The sequence below is a fragment of the Ascaphus truei genome, chromosome 7, assembly GCF_040206685.1.
Source record: "Ascaphus truei isolate aAscTru1 chromosome 7, aAscTru1.hap1, whole genome shotgun sequence".
Taxonomy (NCBI): domain Eukaryota; kingdom Metazoa; phylum Chordata; class Amphibia; order Anura; family Ascaphidae; genus Ascaphus; species Ascaphus truei.
In genome coordinates, this window is record NC_134489.1 from 111,986,786 (window position 1) to 112,009,451 (window position 22,666).

Genomic DNA, 22,666 nt, shown 5'->3' on the forward strand with positions numbered 1-22,666 from the left:
ATCCCGCCGAGCTGACGGAGATACAACGTGTGTTAGTGGGATTCTGGGAAGGATCCCGCCGAGCTGACGGAGATACAACGTGTGTTAGTGGGATTCTGGGAAGGATCTCGCCGAGCTGACGGAGATACAACGTGTGTTAGTGGGATTCTGGGAAGGATCCCGCCGAGCTGACGGAGATACATCGTGTGTTAGTGGAATTCTGGGAAGGATCCCACCGAGCTGACGGAGATACATCGTGTGTTAGTGGGATTCTGGGAAGGATCCCGCCGAGCTGACAGAGATACATCGTGTGTTAGTGGGATTCTGGGTAGGATCCCGCCGAGCTGACGGAGCTACAACGTGTGTTAGTGGGATTCTGGGAAGGATCCCGCCGAGCTGACAGAGATACATCGTGCGTTAGTGGGATTCTGGGAAGGATCCTGCCGAGCTGACGGAGCTACATCGTGTGTTAGTGGGATTCTGGGTAGGATCCCGCCGAGCTGACGGAGCTACAACGTGTGTTAGTGGGATTCTGGGAAGGATCCCGCCGAGCTGACGGAGCTACAACGTGTGTTAGTGGGATTCTGGGAAGGATCCCGCCGAGCTGACGGAGATACATCGTGTGTTAGTGGGATTCTGGGAAGGATCCCACGAGCTGACGGAGCTACAACGTGTGTTAGTGGGATTCTGGGAAGGATCCTGCCGAGCTGACGGAGATACATCGTGTGTTAGTGGGATTCTGGGAAGGATCCCACGAGCTGACGGAGCTACAACGTGTGTTAGTGGGATTCTGGGAAGGATCCTGCCGAGCTGACGGAGATACATCGTGTGTTAGTGGGATTCTGGGAAGGATCCCACCGAGCTGACGGAGATACATCGTGTGTTAGTGGGATTCTGGGAAGGATCCCGCCGAGCTGACGGAGCTACATCGTGTGTTAGTGGGATTCTGGGAAGGATCCCACCGAGCTGACGGAGCTACATCGTGTGTTAGTGGGATTCTGGGAAGGATCCCGCCGAGCTGACGGAGATACAACATGTGTTAGTGGGATTCTGGGAAGGATCCCGCCGAGCTGACGGAGATACATCGTGCGTTAGTGGGATTCTGGGAAGGATCCCGAGCTGACGGAGCTACATCGTGTGTTAGTGGGATTCTGGGAAGGATCCCGCCGAGCTGACGGAGATACATCGTGTGTCAGTGGGATTCTGAGAAGGATCCCGCCGAGCTGACGGAGATACATCGTGTGTTAGTGGGATTCTGGGAAGGATCCCGCCGAGCTGACGGAGATACATCGTGTGTTAGTGGGATTCTGGGAAGGATCCCGCCGAGCTGACGGAGATACAACGTGTGTTAGTGGGATTCTGGGAAGGATCCCGAGCTGACGGAGCTACATCGTGTGTCAGTGGGATTCTGGGAAGGATCCCGCCGAGATGACGGAGATACATCGTGTGTTAGTGGGATTCTGGGAAGGATCCCGCCGAGCTGACGGAGATACAACGTGTGTTAGTGGGATTCTGGGAAGGATCCCGAGCTGACGGAGCTACATCGTGTGTTAGTGGGATTCTGGGAAGGATCCCGCAGAGCTGACGGAGATACATCGTGTGTTAGTGGGATTCTGGGAAGGATCTCACCGAGCTGACAGAGATACATCGTGTGTTAGTGGGATTCTGGGAAGGATCCCACCGAGCTGACGGAGATACATCGTGTGTTAGTGGGATTCTGGGAAGGATCCCACCGAGCTGACGGAGATACATCGTGTGTTAGTGGGATTCTGGGAAGGATCCCGCCGAGCTGACGGAGCTACATCGTGTGTTAGTGGGATTCTGGGAAGGATCCCGCCGAGCTGACGGAGATACATCGTGTGTTAGTGGGATTCTGGGAAGGATCCCGCCGAGCTGACGGAGCTACATCGTGTGTCAGTGGGATTCTGGGAAGGATCCCGCCGAGCTGACGGAGCTACATCGTGTGTTAGTGGGATTCTTGGAAGGATCCCACCGAGCTGACGGAGATACATCGTGTGTTAGTGGGATTCTGGGAAGGATCCCGCCGAGCTGACGGAGATACATCGTGTGTTAGTGGGATTCTGGGAAGGATCCCGCCGAGCTGACAGAGCTACATCGTGTGTTAGTGGGATTCTGGGAAGGATCCCATCGAGCTGACGGAGATACATCGCGTGTTAGTGGGATTCTGGGAAGGATCCCACCGAGCTGACGGAATACATCGTGTGTTAGTGGGATTCTGGGAAGGATCCCGCCGAGCTGACGGAGATACATCGTGTGTTAGTGGGATTCTGGGAAGGATCCCGCCGAGCTGACGGAGCTACAACGTGTGTTAGTGGGATTCTGGGAAGGATCCCGCCGAGCTGACGGAATACATCGTGTGTTAGTGGGATTCTGGGAAGGATCCCGCCGAGCTGACGGAATACATCGTGTGTTAGTGGGATTCTGGGAAGGATCCCGCCGAGCTGACGGAGCTACAACGTGTGTTAGTGGGATTCTGGGAAGGATCCCGCCGAGCTGACGGAGATACATCGCGTGTTAGTGGGATTCTGGGAAGGATCTCGCCGAGCTAACGGAGCTACATCGTGTGTTAGTGGGATTCTGGGAAGGATCCCGCCGAGCTGACGGAGATACAACGTGTGTTAGTGGGATTCTGGGAAGGATCCCGCCGAGCTGACGGAGATACATTGTGTGTTAGTGGGATTCTGGGAAGGATCCCGCCGAGCTGACAGAGATACATCGTGTGTTAGTGGGATTCTGGGAAGGATCCCGCCGAGCTGACGGAGATACATCGTGTGTTAGTGGGATTCTGGGAAGGAACCCGCCGAGCTGACGGAGCTACATCGTGTGTTAGTGGGATTCTGGGAAGGATCCCGCCGAGCTGACGGAGATACATCGTGTGTTAGTGGGATTCTGGGAAGGATCCCGCCGAGCTGACGGAGATACATCGTGCGTTAGTGGGATTCTGGGAAGGATCCCGCCGAGCTGACGGAGATACAACGTGTGTTAGTGGGATTCTGGGAAGGATCCCGCCGAGCTGACGGAGATACATTGTGTGTTAGTGGGATTCTGGGAAGGATCCCGCCGAGCTGACAGAGATACATCGTGTGTTAGTGGGATTCTGGGAAGGATCCCGCCGAGCTGACGGAGATACATCGTGTGTTAGTGGGATTCTGGGAAGGATCCCGCCGAGCTGACGGAGATACATCGTGTGTTAGTGGGATTCTGGGAAGGATCCCGCCGAGCTGACGGAGATACAACGTGTGTTAGTGGGATTCTGGGAAGGATCCCGAGCTGACGGAGCTACATCGTGTGTCAGTGGGATTCTGGGAAGGATCCCGCCGAGATGACGGAGATACATCGTGTGTTAGTGGGATTCTGGGAAGGATCCCGCCGAGCTGACGGAGATACAACGTGTGTTAGTGGGATTCTGGGAAGGATCCCGAGCTGACGGAGCTACATCGTGTGTTAGTGGGATTCTGGGAAGGATCCCGCAGAGCTGACGGAGATACATCGTGTGTTAGTGGGATTCTGGGAAGGATCTCACCGAGCTGACGGAGATACATCGTGTGTTTGTGGGATTCTGGGAAGGATCCCGCCGAGCTGACGGAGATACAACGTGTGTTAGTGGGATTCTGGGAAGGATCCCGAGCTGACGGAGCTACATCGTGTGTCAGTGGGATTCTGGGAAGGATCCCGCCGAGATGACGGAGATACATCGTGTGTTAGTGGGATTCTGGGAAGGATCCCGCCGAGCTGACGGAGATACAACGTGTGTTAGTGGGATTCTGGGAAGGATCCCGAGCTGACGGAGCTACATCGTGTGTTAGTGGGATTCTGGGAAGGATCCCGCAGAGCTGACGGAGATACATCGTGTGTTAGTGGGATTCTGGGAAGGATCTCACCGAGCTGACGGAGATACATCGTGTGTTAGTGGGATTCTGGGAAGGATCCCACCGAGCTGACGGAGATACATCGTGTGTTAGTGGGATTCTGGGAAGGATCCCGCCGAGCTGACGGAGCTACATCGTGTGTTAGTGGGATTCTGGGAAGGATCCCGCCGAGCTGACGGAGCTACATCGTGTGTCAGTGGGATTCTGGGAAGGATCCCGCCGAGCTGACGGAGCTACATCGTGTGTCAGTGGGATTCTGGGAAGGATCCCACCGAGCTGACGGAGATACATCGTGTGTTAGTGGGATTCTGGGAAGGATCCCACCGAGCTGACGGAGATACATCGTGTGTTAGTGGGATTCTGGGAAGGATCCCGCCGAGCTGACGGAGATACATCGTGAGTTAGTGGGATTCTGGGAAGGATCCCGCCGAGCTGACGGAGATACATCGTGTGTTAGTGGGATTCTGGGAAGGATCCCGCCGAGCTGACGGAGCTACATCGTGTGTTAGTGGGATTCTGGGAAGGATCTCACCGAGCTGACGGAATACATCGTGTGTTAGTGGGATTCTGGGAAGGATCCCGCCGAGCTGACGGAGCTACAACGTGTGTTAGTGGGATTCTGGGAAGGATCCCGCCGAGCTGACGGAGATACATCGTGTGTTAGTGGGATTCTGGGAAGGATCCCGCCGAGATGACGGAGATACATCGTGTGTTAGTGGGATTCTGGGAACGATCCCGCCGAGCTGACGGAGATACAACGTGTGTTAGTGGGATTCTGGGAAGGATCCCGCCGAGCTGACGGAGCTACAACGTGTGTTAGTGGGATTCTGGGAAGGATCCCACGAGCTGACGGAGATACAACGTGTGTTAGTGGGATTCTGGGAAGGATCTCGCCGAGCTGACGGAGATACATCGTGTGTTAGTGGGATTCTGGGAAGGATCCCGCCGAGCTGACGGAGGTACAACGTGTGTTAGTGGGATTCTGGGAAGGATCCCACCGAGCTGACGGAGATACAACGTGTGTTAGTGGGATTCTGGGAAGGATCCCGCCGAGCTGACGGAGATACATCGTGTGTTAGTGGGATTCTGGGAAGGATCTCACCGAGCTGACGGAGATACAACGTGTGTTAGTGGGATTCTGGGAAGGATCCCACGAGCTGACGGAGCTACAACGTGTGTTAGTGGGATTCTGGGAAGGATCCCGCCGAGCTAACGGAGCTACAACGTGTGTTAGTGGGATTCTGGGAAGGATCCCGCCGAGCTGACGGAGATACATCATGTGTTAGTGGGATTCTGGGAAGGATCCCGCCGAGCTGACGGAGATACATCGTGTGTTAGTGGGATTCTGGGAAGGATCCCGCCGAGCTGACGGAGATACATCGTGTGTTAGTGGGATTCTGGGAAGGATCCCACCGAGCTGACGGAGATACATCATGTGTTAGTGGGATTCTGGGAAGGATCCCGCCGAGCTGACGGAGATACATCGTGTGTTAGTGGGATTCTGGGAAGGAACCCGCCGAGCTGACGAAGCTACATCGTGTGTTAGTGGGATTCTGGGAAGGATCCCGCCGAGCTGACAGAGATACATCGTGTGTTAGTGGGATTCTGGGAAGGATCCCGCCGAGCTGACGGAGATACATCGTGCGTTAGTGGGATTCTGGGAAGGATCCCGAGCTGACGGAGCTACATCGTGTGTTAGTGGGATTCTGGGAAGGATCCCGCCGAGCTGACGGAGATACATCGTGTGTTAGTGGGATTCTGGGAAGGATCCTGCCGAGCTGACGGAGCTACATCGTGTGTTAGTGGGATTCTGGGAAGGATCCCATCGAGCTGACGGAGATACATCGCGTGTTAGTGGGATTCTGGGAAGGATCCCACCGAGCTGACGGAATACATCGTGTGTCAGTGGGATTCTGGGAAGGATCCCGCCGAGCTGACGGAGCTACAATGTGTGTTAGTGGGATTCTGGGAAGGATCCCGCCGAGCTGACGGAGATACAACGTGTGTTAGTGGGATTCTGGGAAGGATCCTGCTGAGCTGACGGAGATACATTGTGTGTTAGTGGGATTCTGGGAAGGATCCCGCCGAGCTGACGGAGCTACATCGTGTGTTAGTGGGATTCTGGGAAGGATCCCGCCGAGCTGACGGAGATACATCGTGAGTTAGTGGGATTCTGGGAAGGATCCCGCCGAGCTGACGGAGATACATCGTGTGTTAGTGGGATTCTGGGAAGGATCCCGCCGAGCTGACGGAGCTACATCGTGTGTTAGTGGGATTCTGGGAAGGATCCCATCGAGCTGACGGAGATACATCGCGTGTTAGTGGGATTCTGGGAAGGATCCCACCGAGCTGACGGAATACATCGTGTGTTAGTGGGATTCTGGGAAGGATCCCGCCGAGATGACGGAGATACATCGTGTGTTAGTGGGATTCTGGGAAGGATCCCGCCGAGCTGACGGAGATACAACGTGTGTTAGTGGGATTCTGGGAAGGATCCCGAGCTGACGGAGCTACATCGTGTGTTAGTGGGATTCTGGGAAGGATCCCGCAGAGCTGACGGAGATACATCGTGTGTTAGTGGGATTCTGGGAAGGATCTCACCGAGCTGACGGAGATACATCGTGTGTTTGTGGGATTCTGGGAAGGATCCCGCCGAGCTGACGGAGATACAACGTGTGTTAGTGGGATTCTGGGAAGGATCCCGAGCTGACGGAGCTACATCGTGTGTCAGTGGGATTCTGGGAAGGATCCCGCCGAGATGACGGAGATACATCGTGTGTTAGTGGGATTCTGGGAAGGATCCCGCCGAGCTGACGGAGATACAACGTGTGTTAGTGGGATTCTGGGAAGGATCCCGAGCTGACGGAGCTACATCGTGTGTTAGTGGGATTCTGGGAAGGATCCCGCAGAGCTGACGGAGATACATCGTGTGTTAGTGGGATTCTGGGAAGGATCTCACCGAGCTGACGGAGATACATCGTGTGTTAGTGGGATTCTGGGAAGGATCCCACCGAGCTGACGGAGATACATCGTGTGTTAGTGGGATTCTGGGAAGGATCCCGCCGAGCTGACGGAGCTACATCGTGTGTTAGTGGGATTCTGGGAAGGATCCCGCCGAGCTGACGGAGCTACATCGTGTGTCAGTGGGATTCTGGGAAGGATCCCGCCGAGCTGACGGAGCTACATCGTGTGTCAGTGGGATTCTGGGAAGGATCCCACCGAGCTGACGGAGATACATCGTGTGTTAGTGGGATTCTGGGAAGGATCCCACCGAGCTGACGGAGATACATCGTGTGTTAGTGGGATTCTGGGAAGGATCCCGCCGAGCTGACGGAGATACATCGTGAGTTAGTGGGATTCTGGGAAGGATCCCGCCGAGCTGACGGAGATACATCGTGTGTTAGTGGGATTCTGGGAAGGATCCCGCCGAGCTGACGGAGCTACATCGTGTGTTAGTGGGATTCTGGGAAGGATCTCACCGAGCTGACGGAATACATCGTGTGTTAGTGGGATTCTGGGAAGGATCCCGCCGAGCTGACGGAGCTACAACGTGTGTTAGTGGGATTCTGGGAAGGATCCCGCCGAGCTGACGGAGATACATCGTGTGTTAGTGGGATTCTGGGAAGGATCCCGCCGAGATGACGGAGATACATCGTGTGTTAGTGGGATTCTGGGAACGATCCCGCCGAGCTGACGGAGATACAACGTGTGTTAGTGGGATTCTGGGAAGGATCCCGCCGAGCTGACGGAGCTACAACGTGTGTTAGTGGGATTCTGGGAAGGATCCCACGAGCTGACGGAGATACAACGTGTGTTAGTGGGATTCTGGGAAGGATCTCGCCGAGCTGACGGAGATACATCGTGTGTTAGTGGGATTCTGGGAAGGATCCCGCCGAGCTGACGGAGGTACAACGTGTGTTAGTGGGATTCTGGGAAGGATCCCGCCGAGCTGACGGAGATACAACGTGTGTTAGTGGGATTCTGGGAAGGATCCCGCCGAGCTGACGGAGATACATCGTGTGTTAGTGGGATTCTGGGAAGGATCTCACCGAGCTGACGGAGATACAACGTGTGTTAGTGGGATTCTGGGAAGGATCCCACGAGCTGACGGAGCTACAACGTGTGTTAGTGGGATTCTGGGAAGGATCCCGCCGAGCTAACGGAGCTACAACGTGTGTTAGTGGGATTCTGGGAAGGATCCCGCCGAGCTGACGGAGATACATCATGTGTTAGTGGGATTCTGGGAAGGATCCCGCCGAGCTGACGGAGATACATCGTGTGTTAGTGGGATTCTGGGAAGGATCCCGCCGAGCTGACGGAGATACATCGTGTGTTAGTGGGATTCTGGGAAGGATCCCACCGAGCTGACGGAGATACATCATGTGTTAGTGGGATTCTGGGAAGGATCCCGCCGAGCTGACGGAGATACATCGTGTGTTAGTGGGATTCTGGGAAGGAACCCGCCGAGCTGACGAAGCTACATCGTGTGTTAGTGGGATTCTGGGAAGGATCCCGCCGAGCTGACAGAGATACATCGTGTGTTAGTGGGATTCTGGGAAGGATCCCGCCGAGCTGACGGAGATACATCGTGCGTTAGTGGGATTCTGGGAAGGATCCCGAGCTGACGGAGCTACATCGTGTGTTAGTGGGATTCTGGGAAGGATCCCGCCGAGCTGACGGAGATACATCGTGTGTTAGTGGGATTCTGGGAAGGATCCTGCCGAGCTGACGGAGCTACATCGTGTGTTAGTGGGATTCTGGGAAGGATCCCATCGAGCTGACGGAGATACATCGCGTGTTAGTGGGATTCTGGGAAGGATCCCACCGAGCTGACGGAATACATCGTGTGTCAGTGGGATTCTGGGAAGGATCCCGCCGAGCTGACGGAGCTACAATGTGTGTTAGTGGGATTCTGGGAAGGATCCCGCCGAGCTGACGGAGATACAACGTGTGTTAGTGGGATTCTGGGAAGGATCCTGCTGAGCTGACGGAGATACATTGTGTGTTAGTGGGATTCTGGGAAGGATCCCGCCGAGCTGACGGAGCTACATCGTGTGTTAGTGGGATTCTGGGAAGGATCCCGCCGAGCTGACGGAGATACATCGTGAGTTAGTGGGATTCTGGGAAGGATCCCGCCGAGCTGACGGAGATACATCGTGTGTTAGTGGGATTCTGGGAAGGATCCCGCCGAGCTGACGGAGCTACATCGTGTGTTAGTGGGATTCTGGGAAGGATCCCATCGAGCTGACGGAGATACATCGCGTGTTAGTGGGATTCTGGGAAGGATCCCACCGAGCTGACGGAATACATCGTGTGTTAGTGGGATTCTGGGAAGGATCCCGCCGAGCTGACGGAGCTACAACGTGTGTTAGTGGGATTCTGGGAAGGATCCCGCCGAGCTAACGGAGCTACATCGTGTGTTAGTGGGATTCTGGGAAGGATCCCGCCGAGCTGACGGAGATACAACGTGTGTTAGTGGGATTCTGGGAAGGATCCCGCCGAGCTGACGGAGATACATTGTGTGTTAGTGGGATTCTGGGAAGGATCCCGCCGAGCTGACGGAGATACATCGTGTGTTAGTGGGATTCTGGGAAGGATCCCGCCGAGCTGACGGAGATACATCGTGTGTTAGTGGGATTCTGGGAAGGATCCCGCCGAGCTGACGGAGATACATCGTGCGTTAGTGGGATTCTGGGAAGGATCTCGCCGAGCTGACGGAGATACATCGTGTGTTAGTGGGATTCTGGGAAGGATCCCACCGAGCTGACGGAGATACATTGTGTGTCAGTGGGATTCTGGGAAGGATCCCGCCGAGCTGACGGAGATACATCGTGTGTTAGTGGGATTCTGGGAAGGATCCCGCCGAGCTGACGGAGATACATCGTGTGTTAGTGGGATTCTTTGAAGGATCCCGCCGAGCTGACGGAGATACAACGTGTGTTAGTGGGATTCTGGGAAGGATCCCGAGCTGACGGAGCTACATCGTGTGTCAGTGGGATTCTGGGAAGGATCCCGCCGAGATGACGGAGATACATCGTGTGTTAGTGGGATTCTGGGAAGGATCCCGCCGAGCTGACGGAGATACAACGTGTGTTAGTGGGATTCTGGGAAGGATCCCGAGCTGACGGAGCTACATCGTGTGTTAGTGGGATTCTGGGAAGGATCCCGCAGAGCTGACGGAGATACATCGTGTGTTAGTGGGATTCTGGGAAGGATCTCACCGAGCTGACGGAGATACATCGTGTGTTAGTGGGATTCTGGGAAGGATCCCACCGAGCTGACGGAGATACATCGTGTGTTAGTGGGATTCTGGGAAGGATCCCGCCGAGCTGACGGAGCTACATCGTGTGTTAGTGGGATTCTGGGAAGGATCCCACCGAGCTGACGGAGATACATCGTGTGTTAGTGGGATTCTGGGAAGGATCCCGCCGAGCTGACGGAGATACAACGTGTGTTAGTGGGATTCTGGGAAGGATCCCGCCGAGCTGACGGAGCTACATCGTGTGTCAGTGGGATTCTGGGAAGGATCCCGCCGAGCTGACGGAGCTACATCGTGTGTCAGTGGGATTCTGGGAAGGATCCCGCCGAGCTGACGGAGCTACATCGTGTGTTAGTGGGATTCTGGGAAGGATCCCGCCGAGCTGACGGAGATACATCGTGTGTTAGTGGGATTCTGGGAAGGATCCCACCGAGCTGACGGAGATACATCGTGTGTTAGTGGGATTCTGGGAAGGATCCCGCCGAGCTGACGGAGCTACATCGTGTGTTAGTGGGATTCTGGGAAGGATCCCGCCGAGCTGACGGAGATACATCGTGAGTTAGTGGGATTCTGGGAAGGATCCCGCCGAGCTGACGGAGATACATCGTGTGTTAGTGGGATTCTGGGAAGGATCCCGCCGAGCTGACGGAGCTACATCGTGTGTTAGTGGGATTCTGGGAAGGATCCCATCGAGCTGACGGAGATACATCGCGTGTTAGTGGGATTCTGGGAAGGATCCCACCGAGCTGACGGAATACATCGTGTGTTAGTGGGATTCTGGGAAGGATCCCGCCGAGCTGACGGAGATACATCGTGTGTTAGTGGGATTCTGGGAAGGATCCCGCCGAGCTAACGGAGCTACATCGTGTGTTAGTGGGATTCTGGGAAGGATCTCGCCGAGCTGACGGAGATACAACGTGTGTTAGTGGGATTCTGGGAAGGATCACGCCGAGCTGACGGAGATACAACGTGTGTTAGTGGGATTCTGGGAAGGATCCCGCCGAGCTGACGGAGATACATCGTGTGTTAGTGGGATTCTGGGAAGGATCCCGCCGAGCTGACGGAGCTACATCGTGTGTTAGTGGGATTCTGGGAAGGATCCCGCCGAGCTGACGGAGATACATCGTGTGTTAGTGGGATTCTGGGAAGGATCCCGCCGAGCTGACGGAGATACATCGTGTGTTAGTGGGATTCTGGGAAGGATCCCGCCGAGATGACGGAGATACATCGTGTGTTAGTGGGATTCTGGGAAGGATCCCGCCGAGCTGACGGAGATACAACGTGTGTTAGTGGGATTCTGGGAAGGATCCCGCCGAGCTGACGGAGCTACAACGTGTGTTAGTGGGATTCTGGGAAGGATCCCACGAGCTGACGGAGATACATCGTGTGTTAGTGGGATTCTGGGAAGGATCCCGCCGAGCTGACGGAGGTACAACGTGTGTTAGTGGGATTCTGGGAAGGATCCCGCCGAGCTGACGGAGATACAACGTGTGTTAGTGGGATTCTGGGAAGGATCCCGCCGAGCTGACGGAGATACATCGTGTGTTAGTGGGATTCTGGGAAGGATCTCACCGAGCTGACGGAGATACAACGTGTGTTAGTGGGATTCTGGGAAGGATCCCACGAGCTGACGGAGCTACAACGTGTGTTAGTGGGATTCTGGGAAGGATCCCGCCGAGCTAACGGAGCTACAACGTGTGTTAGTGGGATTCTGGGAAGGATCCCGCCGAGCTGACGGAGATACAACGTGTGTTAGTGGGATTCTGGGAAGGATCCCGCCGAGCTGACGGAGATACATCGTGTGTTAGTGGGATTCTGGGAAGGATCCCGCCGAGCTGACGGAGATACATCGTGTGTTAGTGGGATTCTGGGAAGGATCCCACCGAGCTGACGGAGATACATCATGTGTTAGTGGGATTCTGGGAAGGATCCCGCCGAGCTGACGGAGATACATCGTGTGTTAGTGGGATTCTGGGAAGGATCCCGCCGAGCTGACGGAGCTACATCGTGTGTTAGTGGGATTCTGGGAAGGATCCCGCCGAGCTGACAGAGATACATCGTGTGTTAGTGGGATTCTGGGAAGGATCCCGCCGAGCTGACGGAGATACATCGTGCGTTAGTGGGATTCTGGGAAGGATCCCGAGCTGACGGAGCTACATCGTGTGTTAGTGGGATTCTGGGAAGGATCCCGCCGAGCTGACGGAGATACATCGTGTGTTAGTGGGATTCTGGGAAGGATCCCGCCGAGCTGACGGAGCTACATCGTGTGTTAGTGGGATTCTGGGAAGGATCCCATCGAGCTGACGGAGATACATCGCGTGTTAGTGGGATTCTGGGAAGGATCCCACCGAGCTGACGGAATACATCGTGTGTTAGTGGGATTCTGGGAAGGATCCCGCCGAGCTGACGGAGCTACAACGTGTGTTAGTGGGATTCTGGGAAGGATCCCGCCGAGCTGACGGAGATACAACGTGTGTTAGTGGGATTCTGGGAAGGATCCTGCCGAGCTGACGGAGATACATTGTGTGTTAGTGGGATTCTGGGAAGGATCCCGCCGAGCTGACGGAGCTACATCGTGTGTTAGTGGGATTCTGGGAAGGATCCCGCCGAGCTGACGGAGATACATCGTGTGTTAGTGGGATTCTGGGAAGGATCCCGCCGAGCTGACGGAGATACATCGTGTGTTAGTGGGATTCTGGGAAGGATCCCGCCGAGATGACGGAGATACATCGTGTGTTAGTGGGATTCTGGGAAGGATCCCGCCGAGCTGACGGAGATACAACGTGTGTTAGTGGGATTCTGGGAAGGATCCCGAGCTGACGGAGCTACATCGTGTGTTAGTGGGATTCTGGGAAGGATCCCGCAGAGCTGACGGAGCTACATCGTGTGTCAGTGGGATTCTGGGAAGGATCCCGCCGAGCTGACGGAGATACATCGTGTGTTAGTGGGATTCTGAGAAGGATCCCACCGAGCTGACGGAGCTACATCGTGTGTTAGTGGGATTGTATTGTATTGTATTGTATGTCTTTATTTATATAGCGCCATTAATGTACATAGCGCTTCACAGTAGTAATACATGTGGTAATCCAATAAATAACAGATAATATAAATAACAGATCATGGGAATAAGTGCTTTAGACATTAAGGAAGAGGAGTCCCTGCTCCGAGGAGCTTACAGTCTAATTGGTAGGTAGGGAGAACGTACAGAGACAGTAGGAGGGAGTTCTGGTAAGTGCGTCTGCAGGGGGCCAAGCTTTATGTGCCATGTGTTCAGAATAGCCACAGTGCTTTTCGTATGCTTCTTTAAGCAAGTGTGTCTTAAGGTGGGTCTTAAAGGTGGATAGAGAGGGTGCTAGTCGGGTACTGAGGGGAAGGGCATTCCAGAGGTGTGGGGCAGTCAGTGAGAAAGGTTTAAGGCGGGAGAGGGCTTTAGATACAAAGGGGGTAGAAAGAAGACATCCTTGAGAAGAACGCAAGAGTCTGGATGGTGCATAACGAGAAATTAGGGCTGAGATGTAAGGAGGGGCAGAAGAGTGTAAAGCTTTAAAAGTGAGGAGAAGAATGGAGTGTGAGATGCGGGATTTGATCGGAAGCCAGGAGAGGGATTTCATGAGGGGAGATGCTGAGACAGATCTAGGAAAGAGTAGAGTGATTCTGGCAGCAGCGTTAAGGATAGATTGTAGGGGAGACAGGTGAGAGGCAGGAAGGCCGGACAGCAGGAGGTTACAGTAATCAAGACGGGAGAGAATGAGGGCCTGAGTCAGAGTTTTAGCAGTCGAGCAACAGAGGAAAGGGCGTATCTTTGTTATATTGCGGAGGAAAAAGCGACAGGTTTTAGAAATGTTTTGAATGTGAGGGGCAAATGTGAGAGAGGAGTCGAGTGTGACCCCAAGGCAGCGTGCTTGGGCTACTGGGTGAATGATCGTAGTTCCAACAGTAATGTGGAAGGAGGTAGTAGGGCCAGGTTTGGGAGGAAGTATGAGGAGCTCTGTTTTAGCCATGTTGAGTTTAAGGCGGCGGAGGGCCATCCAGGATGATATAGCAGAGAGACATTCAGAAACTTTGGTTTGTACAGTAGGTGTAAGGTCGGGTGTTGAGAAATATATTTGTGTGTCGTCAGCATAGAGGTGATAATTAAACCCAAAAGATGTTATTAGGTCACCTAGAGAGAGTGTATACAGAGAAAAGAGAAGAGGTCCCAGGACAGAGCCCTGGGGTACCCCCACAGAGAGATCAATAGAGGAGGAGGAGGTATTAGCAGAAGAGACACTGAAAGTACGATGGGAGAGGTAGGATGAGATCCAGGATAGAGCTTTGTTCCGAATGCCAAGAGTATGGAGAATGTGAAGGAGAAGAGGGTGGTCCACGGTGTCAAATGCTGCAGAGAGGTCAAGTAATATGAGCAGAGTGTAATGACCTCTGTCTTTGGCAGCATGGAGGTCGTCAGTTATTTTAGTGAGGGCTGTTTCCGTGGAGTGAGCAGTACGGAAGCCAGATTGTAGAGGGTCTAGGAGAGAATAGGTGTTGAGAAAATGGAGCAAGCGAGCGAACACAAGACGTTCAAGGAGTTTAGAGGCAAAAGGCAGGAGGGAGACAGGGCGATAATTAGAAAGACAGGTAGGGTCAAGCTTGCTGTTTTTGAGTAATGGTATGACTGTTGCATGTTTGAAGGAGGATGGAAAGGTTCCAGAGCAGAGGGAGGAGTTAAAAATGTGCGTGAGCGTAGGGATTATAGTAGGAGCAAGAGGTTTTAGGAGATGGGAGGGAATGGGGTCAAGAGGGCAAGTGGTAGAGGGAGAAGAGGCGATCAACAGCGACACATCCTCCTCTGAGACAGTGGAAAAAGAGTCAAGGAAGGCAGGAGGAGAGTTAGGAAGAGGTGTAGGATGGGAGGAAGAAACAGAGGGGATGTTCTGACGTATGGATTCCACCTTTTCCTTAAAATAGTCAGCAAAGTCCTGAGCGGAGATGGAGGAAGGAGAGGCAGCGGAGGGTGGTTTGAGTAGAGTATCAAAGACAGAGAACAGTCGGCGTGGGTTAGACTTGTGCATGTTGATTAGTGAAGAAAAGTAGGCTTGTTTAGCTTGCGAGAGGGCAGAGTTGAAACAGGATAGCATAAATTTGTAGTGAAGGAAGTCTGCGAGAGTATGAGATTTCCTCCAGAGGCGTTCAGAGGAACGAGTGGAGGAACGCAGCATGCGCGTGTGGGAATTTAACCAGGGTCTAGGGTTAAAAGGGCGAGTGCGGCAGAGAGAAAGCGGGGCATGTAGATCAAGAGAGGAGGACAAGGCAGAGTTGTAGTTCCTGACCAGTTTGTCAGGGTCTGTAGCAGATCTGAGAGAGGAGAGGGAGGAGTGTAACGTGGACTCAAAGTCAGGTAAGTGAATAGAGCGCAGGTTTCTGCAGAACCGGGGTGTAGATGGAGGTGGAGAAGTTGAGAAGCGAGATAGAGAGAATGAGATGAGGTGATGGTCAGAGAGAGGAAAAGGGGAAATGGAGAAATCAGAGAGAGAGAAGTTTTTAGTGAAAACCAGGTCTAAGTAGTGGCCATCCTTGTGGGTGCTGGCTGCAGTCCACTGTTGAAGGCCAAAAGAAGAGGTTAGAGAAAGAAAGCGGGAAGCCAAAGGGACAGAGGGGTCATCAATGTGGCAATTGAAGTCCCCAAGGAGAAGAACAGGGGAGTCTGAGGAGAGGAAGAAAGAGAGCCAGGATTCAAAGTGAGAGAGAAAGGCAGAAGGGGGATGAGTAGAGGTAGGTGGGCGATACATGACCGCCACATGAACAGGGAGAGGAGAGAAGATCTGGACAGTGTGAACCTCAAAGGAGGGAAAGGCAAGAGAGGGGGGAATAGGAATAGTTCGGTAACGGCAGAGAGAGGAGAGCAGGAGCCCCACACCTCCACCCCTGCCATCAAGGCGCGGAGTGTGGGAGAAGGAAAGGCCACCATAAGAGAGGGCAGCTTCCAGAGCAGAGTCAGACTGAGTGAGCCAGGTCTCAGTTATAGCAAAGAGAAGCAGGGAGTGAGAGAGAAAGAAGTCATGCCCAGAGAGGAACTTGTTAGAGAGGGAGCGAGCATTCCAAAGGGCACAGGAGAATGGGAGAGAGGAGGGAGGGTGGCAGGGGATGGGTATGAGGTTGGAGGGGTTAACACCAGAAGGAGTAGAAGTTGTATGTGGGAGGCGAGGACGAGAGCAAGTAGAAATAAGGCAGGGACCAGGATTGGGAGAGATATCCCCAGAAGCGAGGAGGAGAAGCATGGACAGAAAGAGAGTGTGTGAGGCTGATTTGTAGGGGTGTGTTTTAGTGCAGGAGGTATAGCTGTGTGGTGACAGAGGACGCAGGTAAGAAAGGAGTTCATGTGAACTGAGAAGTGGGGAAGGAAGGAGAGATGGAGATATATGAATAGAGTTAGAGACATAAGGAGACTGGTGGAAGGAAGTGCATAATTTGAAAATAAGTGCGGTTGCAGCAAATATAAAAAATAAAGGCGGCATCACAGCAATAGTTAAGTGTTGAGATGTGCAGTCTGGGATAGATGATATCCTCTTTTCCAACGTAGATCAAAAGCAGGAATCAGAAGCAGTAGGTGATGTCCACTTTTCCACTTCTTTTTGAACTTCCTTTTTAAACTTCATAAATACTTGAAACATATATACTGGGATTCTGGGAAGGATCCCACCGAGATGACGGAGATACATCGTGTGTTAGTGGGATTCTGGGAAGGATCCCACCGAGATGACGGAGATACATCGTGTGTTAGTGGGATTCTGGGAAGGATCCCACGAGCTGACGGAGCTACAACGTGTGTTAGTGGGATTCTGGGAAGGATCCCACCGAGCTGACGGAGATACATCGTGTGTTAGTGGGATTCTGGGAAGGATCCCACGAGCTGACGGAGCTACAACGTGTGTTAGTGGGATTCTGGGAAGGATCCTGCCGAGCTGACGGAGATACATCGTGTGTTAGTGGGATTCTGGGAAGGATCCCACGAGCTGACGGAGCTACATCGTGTGTTAGTGGGATTCTGGGAAGGATCCCGCCGAGCTGACGGAGATACATCGTGTGTTAGTGGGATTCTGGGAAGGATCCTGCCGAGCTGACGGAGATACATCGTGTGTTAGTGGGATTCTGGGAAGGATCCCACGAGCTGACGGAGCTACATCGTGTGTTAGTGGGATTCTGGGAAGGATCCCACCGAGCTGACGGAGATACAACGTGTGTTAGTGGGATTCTGGGAAGGATCTCGCCGAGCTGACGGAGCTACATCGTGTGTTAGTGGGATTCTGGGAAGGATCCCGCCGAGCTGACGGAGCTACATCGTGTGTTAGTGGGATTCTGGGAAGGATCCCACCGAGCTGACGGAGCTACATCGTGTGTTAGTGGGATTCTGGGAAGGATCCCGCCGAGCTGACGGAGATACAACATGTGTTAGTGGGATTCTGGGAAGGATCCCGCCGAGCTGACGGAGATACATCGTGTGTTAGTGGGATTCTGGGAAGGATCCCGCCGAGCTGACGGAGATACAACGTGTGTTAGTGGGATTCTGGGAAGGATCCCACAAGCTGACGGAGATACATCGTGTGTTAGTGGGATTCTGGGAAGGATCCCACCGAGCTGACGGAGATACATCGTGTGTTAGTGGGATTCTGGGAAGGATCCCACGAGCTGACGGAGCTACAACGTGTGTTAGTGGGATTCTGGGAAGGATCTCACCGAGCTGACGGAGATACATCGTGTGTTAGTGGGATTCTGGGAAGGATCCCGCCGAGCTGACGGAGATACATCGTGTGTTAGTGGGATTCTGGGAAGGATCCCACGAGCTGACGGAGCTACATCGTGTGTTAGTGGGATTCTGGGAAGGATCCTGCCGAGCTGACGGAGATACATCGTGTGTTAGTGGGATTCTGGGAAGGATCCCACGAGCTGACGGAGCTACAACGTGTGTTAGTGGGATTCTGGGAAGGATCCTGCCGAGCTGACGGAGATACATCGTGTGTTAGTGGGATTCTGGGAAGGATCCCACCGAGCTGACGGAGATACAACGTGTGTTAGTGGGATTCTGGGAAGGATCTCGCCGAGCTGACGGAGCTACATCGTGTGTTAGTGGGATTCTGGGAAGGATCCCGCCGAGCTGACGGAGCTACATCGTGTGTTAGTGGGATTCTGGGAAGGATCCCACCGAGCTGACGGAGCTACATCGTGTGTTAGTGGGATTCTGGGAAGGATCCCACCGAGCTGACGGAGCTACATCGTGTGTTAGTGGGATTCTGGGAAGGATCCCGCCGAGCTGACGGAGATACAACATGTGTTAGTGGGATTCTGGGAAGGATCCCGCCGAGCTGACGGAGATACATCGTGTGTTAGTGGGATTCTGGGAAGGATCCCGCCGAGCTGACGGAGATACAACGTGTGTTAGTGGGATTCTGGGAAGGATCCCACAAGCTGACGGAGCTACATCGTGTGTTAGTGGGATTCTGGGAAGGATCCCGCCGAGCTGACGGAATACATCGTGTGTTAGTGGGATTCTGGGAAGGATCCCGCCGAGCTGACAGAGATACAACGTGTGTTAGTGGGATTCTGGGAAGGATCCCACGAGCTGACGGAGATACAACGTGTGTTAGTGGGATTCTGGGAAGGATCCCGCCGAGCTGACGGAGCTACAACGTGTGTCAGTGGGATTCTGGGAAGGATCCCGCCGAGCTGACGGAGCTACATCGTGTGTTAGTGGGATTCTGGGAAGGATCCCGAGCTGACGGAGCTACAACGTGTGTTAGTGGGATTCTGGGAAGGATCCCGCCGAGCTGACGGAGATACATCGTGTGTTAGTGGGATTCTGGGAAGGATCCCGCCGAGCTGACGGAGATACATCGTGTGTTAGTGGGATTCTGGGAAGGATCCCGCCGAGCTGACGGAGATACATCGTGTTAGTGGGATTCTGGGACGGATCCCGCCGAGCTGACGGAGATACATCGTGTGTTAGTGGGATTCTGGGAAGGATCCCACGAGCTGACGGAGCTACATCGTGTGTTAGTGGGATTCTGGGAAGGATCCCACGAGCTGACGGAGCTACAACGTGTGTTAGTGGGATTCTGGGAAGGATCCTGCCGAGCTGACGGAGATACATCGTGTGTTAGTGGGATTCTGGGAAGGATCCCACGAGCTGACGGAGATACAACGTGTGTTAGTGGGATTCTGGGACGGATCCCGCCGAGCTGACGGAGATACAACGTGTGTTAGTGGGATTCTGGGAAGGATCCCGCCGAGCTGACGGAGATACATCGTGTTAGTGGGATTCTGGGAAGGATCCCGCCGAGCTGACGGAGATACATCGTGTGTTAGTGGGATTCTGGGAAGGATCCCGCCGAGCTGACGGAGATACATCGTGTGTTAGTGGGATTCTGGGAAGGATCTCGCCGAGCTGACGGAGATACATCGTGTGTTAGTGGGATTCTGGGAAGGATCCCGCCGAGCTGACGGAGCTACATCGTGTGTTAGTGGGATTCTGGGAAGGATCCCACCGAGCTGACGGAGCTACAACGTGTGTTAGTGGGATTCTGGGAAGGATCCCGCCGAGCTGACGGAGATACATCGTGTGTTAGTGGGATTCTGGGAAGGATCCCGCCGAGCTGACGGAGATACATCGTGTGTCAGTGGGATTCTGGGAAGGATCCCACCGAGCTGACGGAGATACAACGTGTGTTAGTGGGATTCTGGGAAGGATCCCACGAGCTGACGGAGCTACAACGTGTGTTAGTGGGATTCTGGGAAGGATCCTGCCGAGCTGACGGAGATACATCGTGTGTTAGTGGGATTCTGGGAAGGCTCCCGCCGAGCTGACGGAGATACATCGTGTGTTAGTGGGATTCTGGGAAGGATCCCGCCGAGCTGACGGAGCTACATCGTGTGTTAGTGGGATTCTGGGAAGGATCCCACCGAGCTGACGGAGATACATCGTGTGTTAGTGGGATTCTGGGAAGGATCCCGCCGAGCTGACGGAGATACATCGTGTGTTAGTGGGATTCTGGGAAGGATCCCGCCGAGCTGACGGAGATACAACATGTGTTAGTGGGATTCTGGGAAGGATCCCGCCGAGCTGACGGAGATACATCGTGTGTTAGTGGGATTCTGGGAAGGATCTCGCCGAGCTGACGGAGATACATCGTGTGTTAGTGGGATTCTGGGAAGGATCCCGCCGAGCTGACGGAGATACATTGTGTGTTAGTGGGATTCTGGGAAGGATCCCGCAGAGCTGACGGAGATACATCGTGTGTTAGTGGGATTCTGGGAAGGATCCCGCAGAGCTGACGGAGATACATCGTGTGTTAGTGGGATTCTGGGAAGGATCCCGCCGAGCTGACGGAGATACAACATGTGTTAGTGGGATTCTGGGAAGGATCCCGCCGAGCTGACGGAGATACATCGTGTGTTAGTGGGATTCTGGGAAGGATCTCGCCGAGCTGACGGAGATACATCGTGTGTTAGTGGGATTCTGGGAAGGATCCCGCCGAGCTGACGGAGATACAACGTGTGTTAGTGGGATTCTGGGAAGGATCCCACAAGCTGACGGAGATACAACGTGTGTTAGTGGGATTCTGGGAAGGATCCCACGAGCTGACGGAGATACAACGTGTGTTAGTGGGATTCTGGGAAGGATCCCGCCGAGCTGACGGAGCTACAACGTGTGTCAGTGGGATTCTGGGAAGGATCCCGCCGAGCTGACGGAGATACATCGTGTGTCAGTGGGATTCTGGGAAGGATCCCACCGAGCTGACGGAGCTACAACGTGTGTTAGTGGGATTCTGGGAAGGATCCCGCCGAGCTGACGGAGATACATCGTGTGTTAGTGGGATTCTGGGAAGGATCCCGCCGAGCTGACGGAGATACATCGTGTTAGTGGGATTCTGGGACGGATCCCGCCGAGCTGACGGAGATACATCGTGTGTTAGTGGGATTCTGGGAAGGATCCCACGAGCTGACGGAGCTACAACGTGTGTTAGTGGGATTCTGGGAAGGATCCCGCCGAGCTGACGGAGATACATCGTGTTAGTGGGATTCTGGGAAGGATCCGGCCGAGCTGACGGAGATACATCGTGTGTTAGTGGGATTCTGGGAAGGATCTCGCCGAGCTGACGGAGCTACATCGTGTGTTAGTGGGATTCTGGGAAGGATCCCGCCGAGCTGACGGAGATACATCGTGTGTTAGTGGGATTCTGGGAAGGATCCCGCCGAGCTGACGGAGATACATCGTGTGTTAGTGGGATTCTGGGAAGGATCCCGCCGAGCTGACGGAGATACAACGTGTGTCAGTGGGATTCTGGGAAGGATCCCACCGAGCTGACGGAGCTACAACGTGTGTTAGTGGGATTCTGGGAAGGATCCCGCCGAGCTGACGGAGATACATCGTGTGTTAGTGGGATTCTGGGAAGGATCCCGCCGAGCTGACGGAGATACATCGTGTGTCAGTGGGATTCTGGGAAGGATCCCGCCGAGCTAACGGAGATACATCGTGTGTTAGTGGGATTCTGGGAAGGATCCCGCCGAGCTGACGGAGATACATTGTGTGTTAGTGGGATTCTGGGAAGGATCCCGCCGAGCTGACGGAGATACATCGTGTGTTAGTGGGATTCTGGGAAGGATCCCGCCGAGCTGACGGAGATACATCGTGTGTTAGTGGGATTCTGGGAAGGATCCCGCCGAGCTGACGGAGATACATCGTGTGTCAGTGGGATTCTGGGAAGGATCCCGCCGAGCTGACGGAGATACATCGTGTGTTAGTGGGATTCTGGGAAGGATCCCGCAGAGCTGACGGAGATACATCGTGTGTTAGTGGGATTCTGGGAAGGATCTCACCGAGCTGACGGAGATACATCGTGTGTTAGTGGGATTCTGGGAAGGATCCCGCCGAGCTGACGGAGATACATCGTGTGTTAGTGGGATTCTGGGAAGGATCCCGCCGAGCTGACGGAGATACATCATGTGTTAGTTGGATTCTGGGAAGGATCCCGCCGAGCTGACGGAGATACATCGTGTGTTAGTGGGATTCTGGGAAGGATCCCACCGAGCTGACGGAGCTACATCGTGTGTTAGTGGGATTCTGGGAAGGATCCCGAGCTGACGGAGATACATCATGTGTTAGTTGGATTCTGGGAAGGATCTCGCCGAGCTGACGGAGATACATCGTGTGTCAGTGGGATTCTGGGAAGGATCCGGCCGAGCTGACGGAGATACATTGTGTGTTAGTGGGATTCTGGGAAGGATCCCGCCGAGCTGACGGAGATACATCGTGTGTTAGTGGGATTCTGGGAAGGATCCCGCCGAGCTGACGGAGATACATCGTGTGTTAGTGGGATTCTGGGAAGGATCCCGCCGAGCTGACGGAGATACATCGTGTGTCAGTGGGATTCTGGGAAGGATCCCGCCGAGCTGACGGAGATACATCGTGTGTTAGTGGGATTCTGGGAAGGATCCCGCAGAGCTGACGGAGATACATCGTGTGTTAGTGGGATTCTGGGAAGGATCTCACCGAGCTGACGGAGAT

General features: G+C 54.1%; 1 protein-coding gene across 3 annotated transcripts in view; it reads right to left on the minus strand.

The window, feature by feature from the left end:
- LOC142499885 (protein mono-ADP-ribosyltransferase PARP14-like) overlaps nucleotides 1–22,666 on the minus strand; it is a 93,967-nt gene that overhangs the window by 31,835 nt on the left and 39,466 nt on the right. The window lies entirely within an intron of this gene.